The 15,671-nt window shown below is 38.4% G+C and overlaps 1 non-coding gene across 1 annotated transcript; it reads right to left on the bottom strand.

Moving 5' to 3' along the window:
• Nucleotides 1-31: 31 nt before the first annotated feature.
• LOC110015609 (uncharacterized) lies at nucleotides 32-1,955 on the bottom strand. The gene is made up of 2 exons (XR_013658182.1): nucleotides 1,503-1,955; nucleotides 32-1,352 (listed from the first exon to the last, which is right to left on the bottom strand). It is a non-coding gene; the product is annotated as an uncharacterized LOC110015609 (transcript).
• Nucleotides 1,956-15,671: the final 13,716 nt, after the last annotated feature.

Here is a 15,671-nt window from a genome sequence, read left to right as displayed (position 1 = left end):
TACTGGAAAAGTCCAGAAATTGTAGACAATGAAAGATAGATTGCTTTAATTATCTTTTAAATTAAAAGGATTAAAAACATACATAATATTATATAGATCAATAGAAGGTAAAAACCATTCATTTTGAGGATTTTTGTGCACGCCAGATCTTTCCACATGTCAAAACTTTTTCATAAACAACCCAGCCGTGAACATAATCACCTTTGAGGTATTTTTTATTAAGGATATAATTTGAACTTATCTTACAGTGTCTTTAGAAATTTTTCACTTTGACTTTGAAAATAAACATAAATAATGCACTAAATTTAAAACACTTGCTTAAACAAATCCTTGCTTAAGATGAGCAGAAAAAAGTACAATTTTCGCCTTTTTGCGTTTTAAATATTTGTAAATAGAATGATTGTTCAATATGTAATAGGTAATTGTTTTTTGTTCCATGGTAAAGTGCAGCCATGTTATGGAGGAAAGATTTTTTTCAAATTGTACACTGCAAAAACTGAATTTTAAGAAAGTAAAAAGACCATTGTTTAAAGAAAATGTGTCTTAATTTTGGCCTTGCTAGATAAATAATCTTATTAAGAAAGTTTTTCAATAGCAAAATAATCTTAGTTAAGAGTTATTTAGTGACTCGAATGTTTTTCTTAAAATAAGAATTCTTTGTAAGATCTTTTTTTAACACCATTGGCAGATTTATTTATTGACTTATTTGAAGTAAATCCACCAATGATTAAATGAGGTTTTTGCAGTGTATCAGAGTTTTTTTTTTCCTTTTTGCCATGTAGAAAGCTTATCTTCAATTACAGAAAAAGTTGTCCTTAGATTAACACGGAATTGGTTGCTTGACAAATTACCCAACAGTTTTCAAAACTCGATCTTACACTTTTCTCAGGAAAACAACATTTCAGTAACATGTTTGAACCAGGCTGAAGACTGAACACCAGGTCTTCTCTGTCCATGAATAAAGGATGCATCTTCATCGCTGCTCCAGCTCTTTGCAGTTTAACAACACAAGAAAAGTCCAGTTTTTCAGGAGTTTTTTTTTTTTTAATCTAAAAGTCTCTATTCCTTCAACTGGAAAACAGAATGGGTTGTGTCAGTGTGCAGATGCGGCCTCCTCCTGCTCTCCCTGGTGTCCCTGTCCTTGCTGCATTTCTACAGCCTGACTGTATGGAGGAGGCTGTTCCCAGCACCAAGAGGGGTCTGTAATCTCTGAATTATTCTGGCTGTACAATGGAGGAGCCAGACTCATCGACATGTACATTCCATCGGTTGGGACAACCACCTGAGGCGTACAGACAGAGAAGTCCTGGCTTCCCTGACACTCTTCGTATAATGGAGGAAAGGTGCTTGGCCTGTAGAGAAGAAGAAATTTGGACACTTTTTAGCTTTTATTCAGATTTATAAATATTTAAGTGTACTCTTCATTTTTTTTCTTAAATTGCATCACTTATTTTCTAATAAACATTTTATAAAATCTCACAAAAATTTCCCAAATGCCTCACCTGTGTACAGTAAAGACATGCATTTGCTCCACATGCCTTCTTTGGTATAATTTGCTCTTCATGCTGTGGCAGAGGCTCAGGAAGACCCCAAAAATCATGGACAGCAAGCCAATGGCGATCATAATATAAATAATGATAGATCTCCAAAGGAAGTCATTCACATTTTGCATAGACAGCAGGTAAGCTCCGATGCATGTCAACAGAAATCCTGCAAAAGGAAGAAACATGCAGGCGAGTGACCACAGCTGCTTCTTCATGATGGCTGTAGTTAGACGCTGCTTGTTTGCTCCACAGATGCGCCTTGTCCCCGTTCTCTGCCCACCGGTGAAGGCTTTATGAAGCACTTATCAGCGAGCAGGAGCAAGCTCATGAATAAATGAAGACACTGGAAAAGTTTCACCTCCAACAGATGCAACAGCAACTAAAGCTCTGCAATCTGCTCCGTCCTCTTCTAGCAGACAAACCAGAGATTGGGTTGTTTATTAACCAGGCCACAGCATTCCATTGCTAAAGAAATACCCAGAAGACTCAAATGTTTCAGTTCTTCATATAGCCACTAGAGGCAGGTTTCTATAGGGATTCTTCATTAACTTGCATGTTAAAAAGTCTAACTTTGCACCTAAAATAAACATTTGTAGTTTTCTAAAATTTTGGGATGTTTATTGCTTAGTTTATTGATCTTGGCAACTATAGAGATATGGATTAATTTTTTTTTTAAATCAGTTGTTTTGTTTCTATTTGACATAAAAGTGTTCTGCTTTTTTGCATGTAAGGGACCATGGGTGGGCCCAACAGAGCTTCAAACTTTATTTACTTAATAAAGTTTTCCATTTATTTAAATGGGAAGACTAAAAAAAAAAAGTTCAAAGTTACAAAAGAAACTGTGTAATCCTGAAAGCACATTAATTTTATCTTGAAATCTGGTGTGATGATAATAATATTTAACAGCATTGACACACAATTTCTATCATTTTAGTCAAAAATAGTCTCACACAAAAAGAAAGGAAATACCTCATTTGAATATTGGCCTTGATCCTCTGAGAACCAATAAAATATTTATGAGTTGATTTGACTTTGAACCGATTGAGAGAGGGAATGAACACACCTGGACAAGGAAAAAGCCTTGAAATCAGGTTTCATGGCTTCTGTTTATGTCATGGTTTTTGGCAGAAATGACTGTACTCACTTGAACAATTGAGGCAAATTTGGGGTATTAATGATAACAATATCTTCAACACAATAAATTTTGCGACACTTATCCATCTATGAAGAAGGATTTTGGACTGTGGGAAGAAATCAGAGTGCCTTGAGAAAACCTATATATGCATGAGGAGAACATGCAAACACCACACAGAAAAGACCCAGCTGGGATTTGAAGCTTTGGTGTGGCGAGGTGAGAGTCCTAACCACTGCGCCACCGTGCAACCTTAAAGATGTAGGATGTAGAGCAAAAAACAAAATTTTTATTTTTATTTTGAAACACCTGAACAAGCAAAAACACTATGAATATCTTTAAACTTCTGTTTTACGCTGACCACATTCTGGTCCCCACAATACCTGGGTTGACCTTAAAAAGAGCACCTTGCTCTTTGGTTGGTTGGTAAACACCTCCAGGGGTAATCATTTTTGAATGGGGCTGTAACATGAATGAAATCTCCCTGTCCCTTGTTGCAGTTTTTATGAATGCAACAGTCGTCCGAGCTCTTGTTAGCAGCGTGATTGTTTTATGAATCTTATCAGTCTTATCAGTGAGGAGTTTTGCCTGATACTGCACCATTGAGATGTTTTTCACATTGTGTAACCCTCGCCTGTGTCTGATGCCACCAACACATGATGAACAGAAGAGGGTAATAGTACGACTTTTGGGTTTTTCCAACGTCTATGGTGCTAATAACACAAAGCATCGGACCTGATTTAAATGGATCTGTAGCAGAAAATCAAGTCTAAATTTGCAGCAGGTTGATGATATAATTTTACTATCGTTACGTGGCAGATAGTCAGCAAATATTGAGAAACAAGCTCCGAACTGGTTCCTCTGGGACTCGATCAGAGCTCATGGGGATTTCAGTGTCTGATTCATTATAACAGTCTCCCTGTAAGTGACAAATCCTACCTTGGAGTTTTCCTACTTCCCTTTGGTGACTGATTTTATTTATACAATTCATTAACTGGGAGTCTGGGATTTAGGTTTTTTAATATTCATGTCCCAGGAAATTACAGAGACTGACTTGCACCTTAGCTGAATACAACACGATAAAAACAAACATAAAAGGGTCCCTTATAACCAGCAAAAATATCAGTTTCTTTATCAGCTTTTAACTAATTACAGTTGTTGACAATAATACTAGAGGTCAAAAGTTGCTGTATGCAAAGATTACCTACACCGTAAAGGTCTGACTTCTAAAAAAACAGAAAAAAAAACAGATTTGCCCGATTTTAGTAACTGCAAAAAAGAAACATGAGGAAACACTGACAAGGTTTGAAATGAAATGAAAGAATATTCAATGCAATTCAGTGTTTTTATAAAGTACTGCTATAACCAAATACGTCCCGAAGGACTGCACAAATAAGAAACATCAACTAACAGAGTTAATTAGGATTCAATTTAAGCCTCTGTTGAAAACTGGAGTTCCTGCTTGAGGGACTAACATTTACTTTTAAAGCAATTACAATGTTTATCTTGATTTTGCAGTCTAATTTCAAATTTCATTGCTTTCCCTTTTTCTTTTTAAGGATTAAATGAAAGGTAGGAATGAAAACAATGATCAAAGAAAACATCTCAAGCTCGTCAGTAGTATTTTTTGAATTTTGAACTTTATTTTAGTTTCCATTTGTTTGAGAAAAGGCTGAATTTTAAGCTCAGTGTTGTTTGATTCCAAGTTTATGAGCTGAGGCAGAGGTCAAAAAATGAAATGAGGTTTTTGTGGCTGGCTGTCCAACATGATGTTGCTGAAATAAAATGATAAAAGATGAAATAAAATGATAAAACCTCAGTATCTCAGCAGAAATATATTTGATTGCTAGAGAAAGCCACCCTTTCATTGTGAGTCAGCTCAACAGCAAAATAATGAAAAGTTGTAAAACATAACCCTACTTCAAAAATCAGTAAAAATCACCAAAACTGTCAAAAATGACGTTTACTCTAAATTATAATGTATTTATTTTAAGACCCACTCCAAAGAAAATTGTGTTTTTTGTGTTTTCAACATATACTCTTGTAGCATTTTCTCATGATGGAGGACTTATATAAAATAATTTAAGATTACAACTGTATTTCTGTGTAAATCTTTTTTACAAGTGGTGATGGATAAGGATCAGGTAAAAACCTGCTGTTTGAAAAAGCTCTCAGTTGTGACGCAGCAACTGAAATGGGTGGGTCAAAGTCTCTCTGCTGTGCTTCAGTCTGATGCATGCACTTGCAGACAACTAGTACATCTTCATTTCCCTCGTCCAAGCTGGCATCTGGCTCAAAACTAGATAGCTCTGGTACCACTCGCCATTTTTGCTATGTTAGGTTGGGGTTGTGTGGGGCTATAAGCTAGCGGGAAAGAGTGTAAACAAAGGGATGATGGGATATCAGAGTGTTACTTCCACGCCAGCAGTCTCACCCACATCTCAGAGGCAAATTTCTGATCAACTCTTCTGCTGACAACGTGTCTTAAAAAAACAACACAGGCTTTTTGATCTTGGCTATAAACAGCAAAATCATAATTAAAAGACCACTGGGAACGATTTTACAATAGATAAAAATATAGCAGAAGTGGGACTTTAATCATCTTTCAGACAGTTTGTTTTTCTCATAACCACATCTGTCCCCCTGCAAAAATGTTCTTGCTGCACCACAGGTCACAACAAAAGCCTGGTCCTTATTAAACATTCAATCCAATGTTCAACATTAGATCAGAAACCTATAAAGTGGATCTTTGTCCATTTTCCTGGCAGTTTGTAGTGTGTAGTTGTGCATAGTTTTCATTTCAGGAAGAAATAAATATTGCATAAATAAGTAACAACTTTTTACATTTTTATTACTACATCAGAAAAGGATAGTTTATGTGCTAAACTGTAGATTCCATGTTTTGTCTACTTTTCTCATATTATTGAGGCAAAAATTGCAAATTGTGAATACTTTGTAGAACATTCCAAACAAAAAAATATATATATTTTAGAACCACATTTGCATCAAAATTCCTAATGAGTTCAAAGTGCAGTTCACTCACACCGTCTTCTTTTAGATCTCATTATTGAACGATAATAATAGACAGGATGAGGCAGGGAGCCATTAGTTGTGAGGACAGGAGTGAAGGGCCGGATATTAATCAGATGGACTCTGATGATTAATCAGATGGACTCTGATGAAGACCTGCCATCCTGTCATCAATCAGGCTCCAGCCGCACACCCAACAAATACACTTCTTTAGTTGTAAATTTTCTGCAGCTCATATATATCAGTAATTAGATTGCTTGTAGTGTCTGGACACAAACTGCAATGTTCGAGAAGACTGGTGTTTTGTTGCAGGATCAGTTGCATTAGAGTGCCACTGGAGGCAGTGTTGCTTTGTTCCTTTTCACTGTCAGCGCCTGTGGCAGCTGAGTGAGAGCCCTGCAGTTCTGCTTTGCACTCCTGCAGCAAGGGAGGATTTCAAACTTCTAATGGACTTCTGTCCCATTCAGCGGCACACACTCATCACACACAGCACATGTCTGATTGAGTTAGACACAAATGTGACTAAAAATGAGTCAGTTTTACACAGGGAATGTTTCCTGAAAAGCACTGAGCTGTGCTTGGCTATTTGCATGGTACACCATTACAAGTCATTACAGCAATGTGAGATGGGGCTCAGATAAAATCTTAAAAGCTAAGAAACTGAAATGGCCAGCAAAGCTTTGACAGAAATGGTAAGAAAACAACAGGGAGTGAAAAGGCATATATCATATTGAACTTTCCAAGGCAATGTTCAAATACCTACAAGGGCACACAAAAACTCTCACTGTGGTTTGTGGAAGACAAGGAGACAAAAGCTTAGACACCTTTAGATCTGGACAGAGGAAGAAGAGGGTATCAGATGAAAAAAATTCTGAACTGAACACTAAGAAATCCTGTTGGAAAGATTATACATGATCTGTTCACTCATATTTTTTTAGCAACAATTATAAAGAAATAGGATCTTATATAGATCTAACATAGACAACAGAGGAAGCCACACTTTTTGAATAAATTAGACCCACCCAGGTCACCTCTGCTTTTATTTGCCTTCTCTTGGAGCGCTTTATGTTCTGCCTTTTTGTTTATATAAGCTCATTTTGTAGAAATAATGTAAATGTCAATGATGAAGGACAAATCCTAAATCTTAGTATTTTACCCTTGCTGAAAACTATACAACTGTTGTACGAAAATCCAAAAATAGGGCTAAACTTGACCTTGATGCTAAGCATTGATTTAAATAAACACGATGATGCTTCGAAACTCCCTCTAATGAAAATTGTGCTGTTGATAAAGGACATAAATGAAGAAATTTGAGCTTCAAATTGAATTTCAGAGTATTTCTTTATTCACATTTTTGTGAATCAGGAGCAGATGCAAAAATGCCATTGGAAAAAGCTTGTAGATGTGATGCAGAAGCTACTATGGCAAGTCAAAAGCTCCCTGCTCTGGTCCATTTTGATGCATCCACTTGTAGACAAATAGACCCATGTATGTTTTTGTTTTCCTCTTTGTCTGTGCAGGCATCTGGCTCAAAGTTTTAAGGCTGGATAGGTCCAATATTGCTCGCCATTTTAGTTGAACTTGTTATGTTAGTTTGAGGTTGTTAGGAGCCGTAAGTTGGCGGAAGAGAGTGCAAACAAAGACATGACAGGGAAATGCGGGGCGGGCTTACACTATACCAACGGTACCGCCTACAACTTGGAGGCGAATTTCTATTGTTTTACTGCCACTCTGCAGGAACTATGTCATTGAAAACAACACCAATTTTTGGATTTCATGACTAAAAACAGCAAAATTACCATTAAAAGACCACTGGGAACATTTTTACAAAAGAAGATTGGAGTGGGACATATCAGAGTTCTGACCAAATATTTTCCTCATTGTGTGCATATCATAAATCACTTCTTCCTGTACCATACTTTCACACTTTTCACATGCTCCAGCTGTGGTGCTGCTCCATTGTTCTGGAGATGCTATTTCAGATAGCAGACATACATAATCAGACCCATGCACGATGAAAGGGAGTGTGATTTCAGAACATCTTTTCAAAGAACAGAGATGGTGAGTAAAGGGGGTTTAGAACTTTCCATGTAGCTATCCGCACTCTTGGTTGGTGTTCATTGTTTTGTTGTTTGGGGTGCTCTTATCTGTAGTGTTTCACTGCTGTTTTTGCCATTGGTTGTGCAAACCCACACAGCTGTCTGGAATAGCCAGGTAGGAGGGGATCAATGAGGAGATCGATAGGGTCTCTGCGAGTCCTAATAGCCCTGTTACTGCTCCCTGACTCCCCGCCTGACTGCCTGATATAGCAGCCCACTGGGGGCTTGGCAGGAGGGTGAGTTCTATATGTGTACCATCCAAATGTTCTCCACGATCAGCCGCTGAGTCTGTTCTCACACTTTTGTCATGATACAGCCCAGCAAGTTCAGTGATTGTGCTCACTGATAGAGCTAATGGCCTTTTTCTGTGCTTCATGAGTTCACTTTGTTTCTGCTACAAGTCAACATGAACAGAAAACTGACAGGGGCTCATATCTCACTGCTGAATGTGTGCACTGCTCACACAAACACTTATTTACATCAATTAGCCACTGCATCAAAAATTCAATCTGACTTCATGTGTTGTTTACGTCACGTATCAGATCTGCAGCAGAGATTGATGCAGGAAAAAGAGACTACTACAGATACTTTTGCAGACATTGTACAAACCAAAAATATGACCAAACACCATCTGTAACTAATCCAGCAACATAATTAGCAGGAAAATGTGTACTAAAAAAGGTTGGGAAGTGTAAACTGAGGATGTGTGTAAATGACCTCATCTGTATCTGGTCTGCACCAGAAGCTCTGTGTTGATCCCAGAGCTTTTTCCATTTTTGCTTTGTTTTTCTTTTAGCTACTCTCTGAAGCAGCTCATGCAATTCATGCATATGATACGGCCTCAGTTTTTGAGCAGATTGTCTTCATGACCCAACCCCCTGCATGTATAACACTGGAAAGCACCTCCATGTGGTTACATAAACGTACAACACCTGCTAGTCTCTTTCTTTCTCCCTTCCAACATCTGTTTTGCCCCAACCCTGTAAAGCTCACAAAATCAGCTTAGATCGGTGCGTGTTGAGGGTTTACGGCCACTGTGTGCTACGTGTACACAAAAAGTAAAGTAATTTAATTGTAATTACGAATTTCTTATCTGAAATGTGCGATCTTAGGATCAATATGCCAATTTTTCCTTTTGCTTTACAGTGTTGTGTCTTAATGCTTTTTTTTTAGCTCAGATGGTTCATCTTGAATTAGCAGGCAGGTGTTTAATTCAGCCAAATTGCCTGGAGCTGTTTTGCAACATCTTTAGTCTGTAAAACATGCTGTTGTTTGTCAATTTCAATTTATTATTGTATTGAATGTGCAGTTCTTTATAAATTATGCTATTATTTCATGCAGAGAAAATGAACTCATTTTAACTTTGCTTAAAAGAAAATGCAACTGTTCATCCATCTTCTCTTGCTTATCCAGTGCCGGGTCAAGAAGAACGTTTGTCTGCACAAAACTTCTCAAGTGGGGACCCAAGGGTGCACATTCACTTGCTCTTAAACAAGACCACAAGATACTTCGAGTCCTCTACTTGGGGCAGGAGTTATCTACCTTCCTGGAGAAGGAAAAGTATATTTTTCCAGTCCGCTTGGAAGGGCTAATTCCTTCTCCAGCTGTTTCACACTTGACTGTGCACCACAAATGGACGGTCCTGGATTGATAAAGCCACCAGAACAACATCATCTGGAAAAAAGCAGCGATGAAATTCTGTGATCTTCAAATCAGACTCCCTCTGGTCCTGCCTGCACCTAGAAATACTGTCCGAGACATTTTTGAATATAAATAAGGTCAAAGGGCACCCCTACTGGATGCAATAGGAACAACTGAAACCTACTTTTAGTAATATAATGGTTGTACGGAGACTACATGACTAGTTAGAGACTAGAGATTCAAATCTACAAAGCATAGGCGTATTAGATGGGCAAACTCCTATGAACCAATTGGCACGATGTATAAGGTGTGGAACTGATCCACTGTTCCAGAACTGGGGGAAAAATCACAATGTTCTCCTTGAATCAAAGGTTTAACTAGTGGGAAAATTCTCCTCTCCAGTACCTGAAGTTGACTTTCCCAGGGATCCTGAGTAGTGTTATCCCCTGTAGTCGAAGCAAACCTTTTTCTTGAAACCCCCTTTCAAACCCGTTTCCAATAAAGAGGGACCACCACCCCACCATGCCAATCCAAGGACACTGTCCCCAACCACCACGTGAGGTCACTAAGGCATGTCCCCAAAGACACAACATTCTGAGACTTGAGGTGCTCAAGGTAGACCTCATCCACCCCTGATGCTTTTGTCATTAGGTGGCTATCATTGACTTTAGTTTGGGTAACAGACAGGCCGATCATGAGTCCTCAGCTTCCGTTTTCCTATCAGAAGACATGCTGGCAGGATTTAGGAAACCCTCAAAGCATGGCTCTCAATAACGTCCTCAGTTGAGGCCAACAGGTTACCATCTGCAATTTGGTCAGTATTGCAATTAATTGATTACCCCTCCTTAGATGATGAAGGGTTTGCCAACATTTCAGCAATACTTATTCTTCAGCTTCATTACTACCAATGACCACAACGTGGTTTGTGAGTTGTAACCTCAGAAGTCCTGCCAAATAATTGCTGAATATAGATTTTGAAATATGCTTGCGTTTGGACAAAATTGTCAATTGATACTTATTTATTGTGCATAAAACTGTCTATTTTGGCACCAACTGAAATCTAATAGAAAGATGGAAGTCATAAAAATCCTCTTTCACAAACATCATTGCCAAGACAGGGAGAAGCTCAGATCACAATGTGTTGCAAAGGGATACAATTGTACTTTTTATTTATTCTTCACATTATCTACAATCAATAACATAATTCTTTTTTGGGCTGCTTTCACACAATAATAGGCGGACAGTGCAATTAAATTTCTCACCTATGTTGGATTTAGTTACTTTTCACTCAAAAGCACTTTCAGAAGCAAACTAAAGATGGGAACAAATCAAACCACTAAATGTAGTGGAGGGCCATTACATTTAAAGGATAAAAAAAATAAATTTCAAACAGTTTTATTATTGTTATTAACACTAAAACGGCAGTCCTCTAATGTAAAGCAGAAGTAAATAGTTTAAAAATGTGTTGAAAAAGATAATATGGAATACAAAGAAGGTTCTGTTGAGGATTTCTTAATCTTTGTCAATAATGATACTAACATCAATTCAAAAATTGGGGACCAGTGAAGGGCAGCTGGCGTCTTGGTCCCCCAAAGTTTAGCCTCTGATCAGGATTAAAAAAAAACCTGGAGTGAAATAAACTTGTTGGTGTGAAGGCGCCTTTAGATGCACCAGTTTTAATTTTGATTAGGACTAGTTTTGTCAAATCCATGATAAAATACTATTACTATCGCTGATGTTCTCCTAATCTTTATAGGTTTTTGTGGGGATTTGTTGTTTGACTTTCTTTCTTACTCATCTGGTCGGTCAGTTTGTGCGTCTAAACGCCTCCTGGGACCACCAGTTTTTCAGCATAATGACACAGGGGATGAACCAACACAAAACACATTTGTTGCATCATCTTGTGTGGATGCACAACCCAGTGAAGTTTGGTATGAAACAAACAAAAAAACTTTACTTCTTTGTGTTAGGAAGCAGATCTCTGATATGGAGGATTTGCAAGCCCCACTGAGAAATGATGCTGATTTAAAGCCTCAATGTTCAAACCTACTTCTCTGCATGTGTTACTGTATGTAGTCTCTGCCTGCTACCCCCTTCTGTGACTGCATTGATATTTGCACTGTGGTGTACAGCCTCCAATTCACAGTGTTCCCACTCAAAAGTGAGTTGTGATAAAGTGCAATCCTTCGAGTGCAAGAACTTACCAGTGTCTGAACACGCTCCTCATTTCCCAGGCTTTCTGGATTCATAGTAACACAATGAGAGAGGATCAGCAGTGATGCACAGCCAGACAAAGCGGGACGACCATTTTTAATAAATACAGCCTTATTTCTTTGCAATTGGGTGCTGCATTGCACCCCACCCCATGAAAACCAGATGGGAAAGGAGTTACAAATAAACAGATGAAAGTCACTTTGTCTGAAGAGCAAACTGGAAGGAATTGAACAAACTGCAGGATATGAACGTGACTTGTCAGACGGCGCACTGGAGACAGCTGCCGCTGAGGTGTGGTGGAGCCTCTGGAGAGCAAGTTAGAGAACACAGAAAACAACATGGACTGGTTTTACACTTTAGCATCAGAGAGAACGTCTCGTTTTCCACTCATGTGGGAATCAGTAAGTCTAATTAAACCTACAGATTATACACAGCACAGACCGCATCAGAAAATATGCCTCTGCAGCCCATTATAGCTTCCTATAAATAAACCCATGATGCCAGTCATGCACCACATACATCACATGCTCTGGATGTAAGAATGTAAAGTTCAAAGATTCGCAGCAGAGTCATGTTGAAGGCAGATGTTGCGCCATATATCCATAGTTGCCTACATAAGGTTCCTCCTGGGTAAGATTATAGGATGATAAGGCCAGGGCTGTCCTGCACAGGCCGGGGGGGAGAGGTAATAATCGCAGCGTATAATTCAGGGTAATGAAGGCTCCGCCACTACATCAGCCATAAAGAATGATAGCAGAGGCAGAAGGTAGGCCGCTCACACATTTGACCTCCACTGGCATCCCTCCAGCTTCTATAAATTTTTTGGTGTGGTTTGACTTCTGGCTAAAAGGGAAGAGAAGGGGGGACAGAGAGGAAGGAGATGGAAAGATGTGATGAAAGGGAGGATAGCGAGAAAACAGATGAGTGACAGAGGAAAAGAGGGCTTGTGATTTAGCCTTGGCACAGACACAAAGGTCAAATCTTTGTTTTTGATCTTCTAAGAAATATACTGTAGTGCTCTCGTCCTTTGAGACCAATGAGCCAGAATGGTGCTACGTGAAGCACAAAGCCTTGGAAAAAGATAAAGCGAATAGTTTTTCAGATTCATTACAATATGTAAGGATACTGTTATGTGGGAATGATGCAATCCCAAAAATAAACTACAGCGGCCATTAGCATAAATTAGGGGAAACACTCAGACACCTCTCACACCGCCGTCTCCCACTCAGGGCATCCCATCTCCTGGCTTCCCCTCCACTTCATCAGCATGCAGTCAGTACAGCGGAGCACTGTGGGCACACTGGGCTGCGTGGCTCTCTTCTACATGTCTCCTAAATGACAGTAATTATTTTCCTGGGCTGCAGGCGACTCATGCATGTTTTATTTCCTCCTCCACCTCCCCCATCTGGCTTCATGGCGATCTACGGTGCATATTGTAGTGGAATGAAATGAAAAAAAAGGCAGCATATCATTTTATTTCGCTGCTTACCTTGCTATAGGTCCCTTTGGGGTTATCCAGCTTTGGTTCTCACAGTGAGGCCCGGCCTTTTATTGCATCATGGGAGATTTTGCTGGTACTGACAGATGCTGTTGTGCTGGTCTCATGATGGTCTAGACACAGATAAAGATACCTAATAGTGGTTTGCGTATTCTGGCTCCTGCCGTAAGCATTTTGCAGAGAAATAGCCTCTATATGTTTGACTGCGAAGCTCGCCAGAGGTGCAAACAACAGAAATGATTGTTTAGGGTGCATTTATGATCAACACAAACAAAAACAGAAAACTTAATTACAGGAGCGAACGTCCCACTTTCCCTGAATTGTCAGTCACAAGTTGACAATATGACAACATCTCATTTGTGAAAATGAGTCATTGAAGACAAATTAGCGTTTGTTTTCCTTTTCTCCTCAGCACTTTGGAAAATTTGAACAATTTCTTGGACTGAACCAAATGCTAAATGCGAAACAGTAAGCCTAGATAAAATAAACTGGAGCTAGAGTTTTATTTCAATTTTAAACTTTTTTTTCCCTAGTTTATAGGACATATATGTGGTTTGGGGGTTTTACTTTTTCCATTAAGATCACCAAATCTCATCACAGAATCAATACAATAAGAATTAAGGACAATAATATGTCCTTTTGACAGCTTCATAATAGACAGGAACAGTAACTTAATAAGACTGTTACATCCTCCAAAATGTCCCTCTATAGTGATATAAAATTTTATTGGTTCACAAACTGGATTATGATGCCCCCAACGATACTCTCATTTTTTTTTAGTAGCAAACTGGAAAAGTTGAAAATTTGCATTCTTAACCATCATCAATGTCAACAGTTTCAAGTATATTTACTATTTAATTTTTAATTTGTATTTATTTAAAGTTGAATTTTCTGTCTTTTAGCACAGTTTTACATAAAACTCGGTCTAGTCATATTTCCTTTTCAAAGGGAATTCTTTAACTTTCATTTTCTAAGCTTACAACGAATTTTCCTGTTAAGCAAAACTTATGTCTACTTTGTGTCTCACATGATGATGACGCTGTAGATGGCTCACTTGACTCTTTTGCAAATGCAAACATACAAAGTATAAAAGAACCACTGTTTTTTGTCCATTTAATATCAATCATAACTCTTCACAGATCATGTGACACACCATTGACTTTTGATTGAAAAATGAGTTCAAGTCCTTCATAATTTTATTAATATTATTGTTACAAATTGTTACCTCTGAAAGCACTGAGTTCGGGGTGAACTGCATGAAAAATTTTCAATGTAAGTTTAACTCATTGTTCAGTTGGGTTTAGGCACTAAAATAACATCCCAGATTTGTTCAGAAACACAGCTTGTCTTCCCATTTTGTCAGCTTCAATTCTCCTGTCAGAACAGCGAGCTGTAGCTGCGCTCTTTTGGCTTTAAAATCTGGTTTGAGGAATATCAAATGCCTGTTGAATGACTTGAAGGTTGTTTTCGGAAGAGGAAAAAAATACTGATCAGAAACAGCAGTTCTAATTTCCTTGCCAAATAAGTTCCCAAAAAGTATGTTGGTCAGTACTTTGATTTAAAATCAATCTACATCTACATCTGTTTTAAAGGGTTTTATTCAGACTGGCACAAAACAATCAAACTCAAGTGTACTTTGGTACTTTTGTACTTTTTTATGTTGAGTTTTAGGATTCAGGCTTTTGTAGCTTTTGATGTTAAGAAGCGTTATCAGTCTATTCTGCATTGCAAACAGAGAAATACAACACTTTCTGGAAAAGATTGTGAATTGGTGAATATTAAAGAAAAAATATATGTTTAAAAAAATGAACAATAAACGCTTGACACTTGAACACTTGAAGTGGCTTTTGACCATGGGCAACAAAGAGGTGAAGTTGGATTAACTATGACGCCACATATTTTTTGTCAAACTTATTTAGCTCTGATACAACAGTTAATCATCACTAAAACAATGGAAAACCATCCCCGCCAGAGCTCAGTCAAGCTTTTCTGATTAATGCATCCTATTCAACCTGAGAAGGTTATATTCTTTTCTCCATTCATGGCTCCACGTTGAGTGTCATGCCGTACTGTGACATGAAACTAGTTTGGCGTGACTCAGGGGATCTCTAATACCCCTGCAGCCTTCATAATGAACATGTGGCTTCTGTCTCTTGGGCAATATTTAGCGTAATTCATAAGCAGAGCACGGGGCATTAGCCAGATGGTGTTGTGTGTGGTTTCCTTTCTCTGGTCATCTGTTAGAACCGCATTGGTGACATGATTCCAGTGTTTGGAGACAGCCAAGGTATTCACTTTCATGATCTATGCAATTGTGTTTGTGTCTCTGTGTGTGCAGAGAAAGTAAATGACAACAATGCCTGCATGAAACGGGTTTTTAAAGAGAAGACAAACAGTTTTGGAAAGTTGGACATTCATGAAATGATCTGTGTTCAAATATTTTAACATTTATTGTTGAAATCAGATTTGATTAGTGGTTGGTCAAAACAATTTACCCACACCTGCCTCCAAAC

Source organism: Oryzias latipes, chromosome 9 (assembly GCF_053564925.1).
Source record: "Oryzias latipes strain Hd-rR chromosome 9, Olatipes_Hd-rR_3.1".
Taxonomy (NCBI): Eukaryota; Metazoa; Chordata; class Actinopteri; order Beloniformes; family Adrianichthyidae; genus Oryzias; species Oryzias latipes.
The sequence above is the reverse complement of the archived record's forward strand: the minus strand, read 5'-3'. Positions and strand labels throughout refer to the sequence as shown.